Genomic DNA, 6,439 nt, shown 5'->3' with positions numbered 1-6,439 from the left:
AGGAGAGATAAGAATGCTGACCTGGCCTTTTTCCCTCCCACAGAAATGACAAGACTACGACAGAACTTCAACCCTCTGTCCTCATGGAAACAGTCACTTCACAGAAATTGGCAATGACTGACTTCATCAGGACCGGCCTTCTGAGACAGGCAGTCTGGTATTCTCTTTAGGGAGGCTGGATTCCTTTTTATCTAATCAGACTCAGATGGAATAAGAGTCCACTTTCCCAGTTCCTCTGGCTCCAAGAGCCAAGCCATTGGATAAGTGCCACAGTGGATAGAGCACTGGGTGTGGAGTCAAGAAGACCTGAGTTCCAATCTGGCCTCAGATACTTACAAGCTGTGTGACCCTGGGCAAGTCACTTATGTTCTGTCTGCCTCAGTTTTCTCATCTGTAAAACAGGGATAATAATAGCACCTTCCTACCAGGTTATTGTGATAATCAAGGTAATAATTGCAAAGAATTTAACACAGTGTTTAGCACATAGGAAGCACTATATAAATGGTTGTGGTGGTGGTGGTTGTTACTAGCTACATGAACGTGGGCAAATAACCTCTCTGTGCCTCAGTTTCATTAATTTTAAAATAGAAACAATAATAGCACCTACCTTGTAGGGATGTTATGAAGATCAACTGTACTTAATATAGTACAGGACACATAGTAGGTGCTTAATAAATGTTTGTCCCCTTCCCTTTCCCCTACAATGATTTCTTCCCACAGTTCTGCTCCTTTAGTGTCATGCAGACCTGTGACTGGAATACTTGTTTGGAATATGGAACCACATACATGGATCCTACCGTTTTCATGAGTCAAATAAAGTTGTTGAGTTCCTCTGTCACAGGCTATACTTTGGTATGCCCCTACCATTCCCTCTGGAACATTAGAATAACTGAGTAATTGGGTGTGACCAGGTGCTCTGTAGCAATCCATATGACTTAGGTTCATTTGAAAAGTCCCAAACCAAACAATGATCAAGCGATGATTCTTGGGGGCAGCTAGGAGGCGAAGTGAATAAAGCGCTGGCCCTGGATTCAGGAGGACCTGAGTTCAAATCGAGTCTCAGACACTTGGCATTTACTAGCTGTGTGACACTGGGCAAGTCACTTAACCTGCATTGCCCTGAAAAAAAAAAAAAAGAAAGGAATGAAGGAAGGAAGGAAGGAAGGGAGGGAGGAAAGAAGGAAGGAAGGGAGGAAGGGAGGGAAGAAGGAAGGAAGGAAGGAAGGAAGGAAGGAAGGAAGGGAGGGAGGGAGGGAGGGAGGGAGGAAGAGTGGATTCTTTACCTAGTTGGAACTCTCAGAAAAAAAAAACTGCATGTGTATTCTACTGTCTTCCTAATAGAATATAAGCTCCTTGAAAGCAAAGACTATTTTTTAAATTTATCTTCATATCCCTACTACCATAAATTTGAACCTCTGGTCCCAACAGTGTTTTATACATAGAGAGCATTTAATAAATATTTGGAAGTGGACAGGACCTAAATCCTGGATTCCAATTCATAAAAAGTACTCTCCCACTCCTCCTCCAATATGACTGATATACTCACAAAATTTTATCAAGAAATTCTGGAAATGAGTGGAGATAATTGGCTACTTTTTTTATTTTACTGTGTCCTCAATTCAGATCAATTTTTCTGAGGGAGCAAGAGCAAGAGCCAGAAGAATGTAAGCTCCTTTAGGGTAGAGACTGTTTTCTTTGTTCACTTGGTTGGGCAATTTTGGGGGTGGACGGAGCTAGGACTTTGTGGGTATGTGTGTCTTTGTGTTCCTTGTCCCTAGAACAGTGCCTGGAACATAGTAGAATAAATATTTTTGGGTGAATGGATGGATGGATGGATGAATGAATGAATGAATGAATGAATGAATGAATGAACGAACGAATGAACAAACGAGTAACCAAACCAAGCATAAATCCTGAGCCCTAGAGTGGAGGTTTTTAAAGTGAGATGTCCTGTTAATGTATAAGGGAAAACTCTCTGGGGGAGGGAGGAAGGAGGGGTTTATTTGGAAATAAAAGTGAATCTTCTGAGCAATTTGAAATGCATGCTATGAATATAGTTTACCCAGATTTAGCAAATATTTTTATTTGTTTTTCTTTTTTTTTAATTGGGCAATGAGGGTTAAGTGACTTGCCCAAGGTCACACAGCTAGTAACTGTCAAGTATCCAAGGGCAGATTTGAATTCAGGTCCTCCTGACTCCAGGACTGGTGCTCCATCCACTGTGCCACCTAGCTGCCCCCAGCAAATATTTTTATAACATATCTCCCCTTATTCTTACAGGGAATGTGGAAAGCTATGGATAACACAATAATGCAATCAGAAAGAAAGAGCTATGAGAAAGAAAGACAACCATGCCTGGAATGGTCTCGAACCTCATATCCAACTATTGAAGTCCCTCATTTCCTTCAAGGGCTAATCCAAATCCCACTTCCTCCATGTGGATTTCACTGAATCCTTTACACACAATCTTGGGTGAAAGCAATCTCTCCATAATCAAATTTCCATAGCCCATTTCCTGGTTCTTCCCCCTAAGCTTTTCTAACTCTCTCTTGTATCATAACCATTTTTGTAACTGTCCTTCCCTTTAGATTGTAAGTTTCTTGAGAGGAGGGTCATCTTCAAATTCCTAGTGCTAAGCAGAATGCCCATCATACAGTAGGTGATTAAAAAATATTTGTTGCCAATTTAATTGATTCATGCATCAGGCAGAGGGTTGGGTTAAAGGGTCACTAAGATCCCTTCCAGGTCTAAGATTGGGGTTCTAACCCCAGGACAAGTTCATATAGCCCATAATTTAATTTGGTTTTCCTACTCTGAAGTCTGCAGCTGACTCTCAGTGGGTTTTGCCCCTTGTTTTTCTGACGTGGTTCTACTGTATGTTTAAAATCCCTAAGCTTCAGCTTCTTGAGCCTGAGGGCCTAGCCTTCTGACTGGACCCCCAAGATCTGTACTGACCTATACCCAGAAGACCATCACCCACATTTTATTAGCCACCCAGATCCCCACCCCAGTGACAGGAGATATTTCTGCCCCTGGGGCCAGTGTACCTTAAATTCACACACAATCACAAGTGAGGATAAGGTTGAGACAATGTGGATGTGAAATGCATCCCCACTGGAGACATAACTCCAAGCACATATTTTCCTCAAAGTGTAGGCAATCCTGTTATCTTCTTAGAGAAAGATTGGCATATTACTGCTATTAATCATCTAGACCATGCCATTATTATAGCACACATTCAGTTTGTACGGGAGTGAGCAGATGAAGAAACCTGACTCCTGCTGAGTCTCAAACAGCAAGGGATTTGGTTGTAGTGGGCAAATTCCTTTCTCTAACTATCCCAGGGCCTTGGGGAGTCTCCTGACTCGGGAAACTGCTCAGAGATAGAAGTGTGAAACAACTGGCATTCCAGTACAAACCCTGGTGGCTGGGCCCCATCTCCTGAAGCTGGGATTGCATTCCTATTTTGGGCTTCTGCTTTCTACTATAAAAGGTGAACAGCCTCCCATCAGTAGAAGAACCAGCCCTTTCAAGCTCAGTTCTTGGCTTTTTGCTGTGAGTGGTGCCTAAGAGAGTTTGAGATGGGAGTGATAAAAGGGTAAGTACTGAAGATTTAAATCCAGGTGAGGGAAAGAAATTGTGCCCCTGTTATTTAGCCTTCAACTCCATCTCAGTCTTCCTTCTGCTTCTACAGTGGGAGAGACGCTTTTTAAGCTTCAGACTGGTTTACCACTGTTTTCACATCGGGTGTAGTACTGGAAGGAACCTTAGAGCTCATCTAGTCAATTGTGTCAAGGCAGTTTTGCACAGTGGTTGGAATACTGAACTTGGAGTCAGGAAGAAGTGGGTTCAGATCTCAACCTTGATATTTCCTAGCCATATGACCACAAATAAAGTCATGAGCCTTTGTTTTTCTCATCTGAGAAATGGGGATCATGATACCTACAGTGTCTACCTCTCAGGATTGGTGTGAGTTTCAAATGAGATAATGGGGGGGCAGCTAGGGGGCTCAGCGGATAAAGCACTGGACCTGGATTCAGGAGGACTTCAGTTCAAGTCCAGCCTCAGACACTTGACACTTACTAGCTGTGTGACCCTGGGCAAGTCACTTAGCCCTCATTGCTAAAACAAAACAAAACAAAAAAACAAATGAGATAATGTATGGCAAGTGCTTTCCAAACTATAAAGCTCCTTTCATGAAGCCCATTATTTTTATACAAGAAAAGTGAAATGGGAAGTGATTTGTGCAAGGTTATACAAGTAGATGCTCCCCTTCCCATTGTCTTCTTCTAGCTTGACTTTAGCAACTCATTAAATCCAAAATTTCCAGTCACCTGAAAATTCTGACCCATTTCCTGAGGTAAAAAAGAATTAAAGGGACTAGAATAATTCAAAAAGACAAAAAAAAAACCAAGAAGCTAACTCTCTCCTATCCCTATCCTCTCCCCTCCATAAAAAATCCCTAAAGAACCAGAAAGTTCTTTGTGAATGTGAATTGCTGTTATTTCCTAAAATCTATTTTATCAAAGCTGTTAGAAACATTTCAACATTTTTAAATATTCCCTTATATAATAGATCATACAGATGAAGGAACTGAATTTTTTTCCCTTTTGCTATGTGGGGGTTGTAGATGGAACCAGGGCAGTTCTCTCTCAAGACCAAGTCCAGAACCCTTTCCCAGGTCATCTCACTGCAGACAGGGATACACTTCACTCCACTAGACTTGTGAGAGAATGGTATGTTGTCTGTTTGCTACAGAGAACAACGACCAGCTCAAGAAACCCAGCTCCCTCGGAAGATTCAGCAAAGGACTACCCAGGTTGGCCAGCAGGTGGATCTGCTATTTGCTGGTAGGATTATCTGTCTAATGCACCTTTTAAATTGTCCATAAATTGTTGAGACCTTAGAATAGGCCTACAATTCCCACTGTGGTATCTACACACACATGCCTTATATACAGGAATACAGTATTTGTCATTTCCTTCTTCCTTTCAGATTTTTCCTTCAATAATCCAGGAAACAGAGATAGTGAGTTAAGTAAGTCCTTTTCTGTAGGTCACCTAGCAGAAATGTATGACTGATCAAGCAGAGTGCAATGGCTTTACTGCTTTGAATTTAAATTCTCCTTAATCTTAATGCCTTCCTTCTAAAACTACCCTCATTGTATCGTTGTTTGTATGGTTTCCCTATTAAACTGTGACCTCCTGGAGGGCAGGGACTGTTTTTTGCCTTTCTTTGTGTCTCCAGCACTTAGCACAGCATCTAGCACATAGTAGGAGTTCTATAAATGCTAGTTCATTCACTGCCTGACTAACTTTGATAGTCCAAACCTTCTCAACTACCCATAGTTACTACCTCCAAAGGATCCAGGATATATTTTGTTTGTACATTGTTTGCATGTTGTTTCCCCATTAAAACATAAGGTTTTCCTTGACAGTAGATAGTTTGCTGAGCTTCCAGGCAGGAAGAACTGAGTTCAAATTCTCCCTCAGGTACTTACTAGCCATGTGACTCTGGGCAAGTTTCTTAACCTCTCTCTGCTTTAATTTCCTCCTAGGAAAAATGAAAAAATAATAGCTACCTACATCACAGAGATGTTGTGATATTCAAATAAGATAACATACTTAAGGTATTTTGTAAACCTAAAAGTTTCAAATAAATGCTATGCTATAAATATTATTGTTATTGTTATTATTATTATCACAGTGGATAATTTCCATTTAATTTAATTATTCCTGTATTAGATATTCACTTTCTTCTATTTACTTCCTTCTTATAAATTTGTGAAAAAATTATTCTCTAGAAAGAAAAGAGGTGATACTGTCCTCCATTTTTATTCAGAGCCCATACCCTAATAACCCAACTCAAAGACCAATGCTGCCATAGGATCATATTCTTCCCTGAACAATGACTACATTTCTGGAGTATCTTTCTTATTTCCCTTCCAATTGTGGGAGTTGTCAGATTTCCTCAACCCTGCTGGCCATCCTGTGAGATCTCACCAAATTCTCAGTAAATGTTTACTAAAAAGGGAGTTCTTTGGTTTCTATTTGGAGAACACTTTGGAAGGTTGGGCTTTTTAGGATAGTGTTTTTGTTTCAAGAGAATTAATTTCTGGGGGAATTATCCTTCAAACATTATCAGCCAGAAGTGTCTCTTTCCTGATGCTACAAAAAAGAAGAAGAAAAAATTCCACAGATCAGGAACCTTAATTCTCATTAAAGACCATTGTTGTTATGCATGATTCTGAGAATAACAGCAGTAATAATGTTCATCATTCAATCCTAAATAGTTAACAAAAAATATTCTCATAACCTTTCAAGGTAGGAAACAATAATAATGACACATAATAATGCATAATAATAACAAAATAACAACATAATGATATTTAATAACAGTAATAATGACACATCATAATAATGATGGTATCTAATAATAA

Source organism: Dromiciops gliroides, chromosome 2 (genome assembly GCF_019393635.1).
Source record: "Dromiciops gliroides isolate mDroGli1 chromosome 2, mDroGli1.pri, whole genome shotgun sequence".
Classification (NCBI taxonomy): Eukaryota; Metazoa; Chordata; class Mammalia; order Microbiotheria; family Microbiotheriidae; genus Dromiciops; species Dromiciops gliroides.
This window is presented reverse-complemented; position numbering follows the sequence as displayed.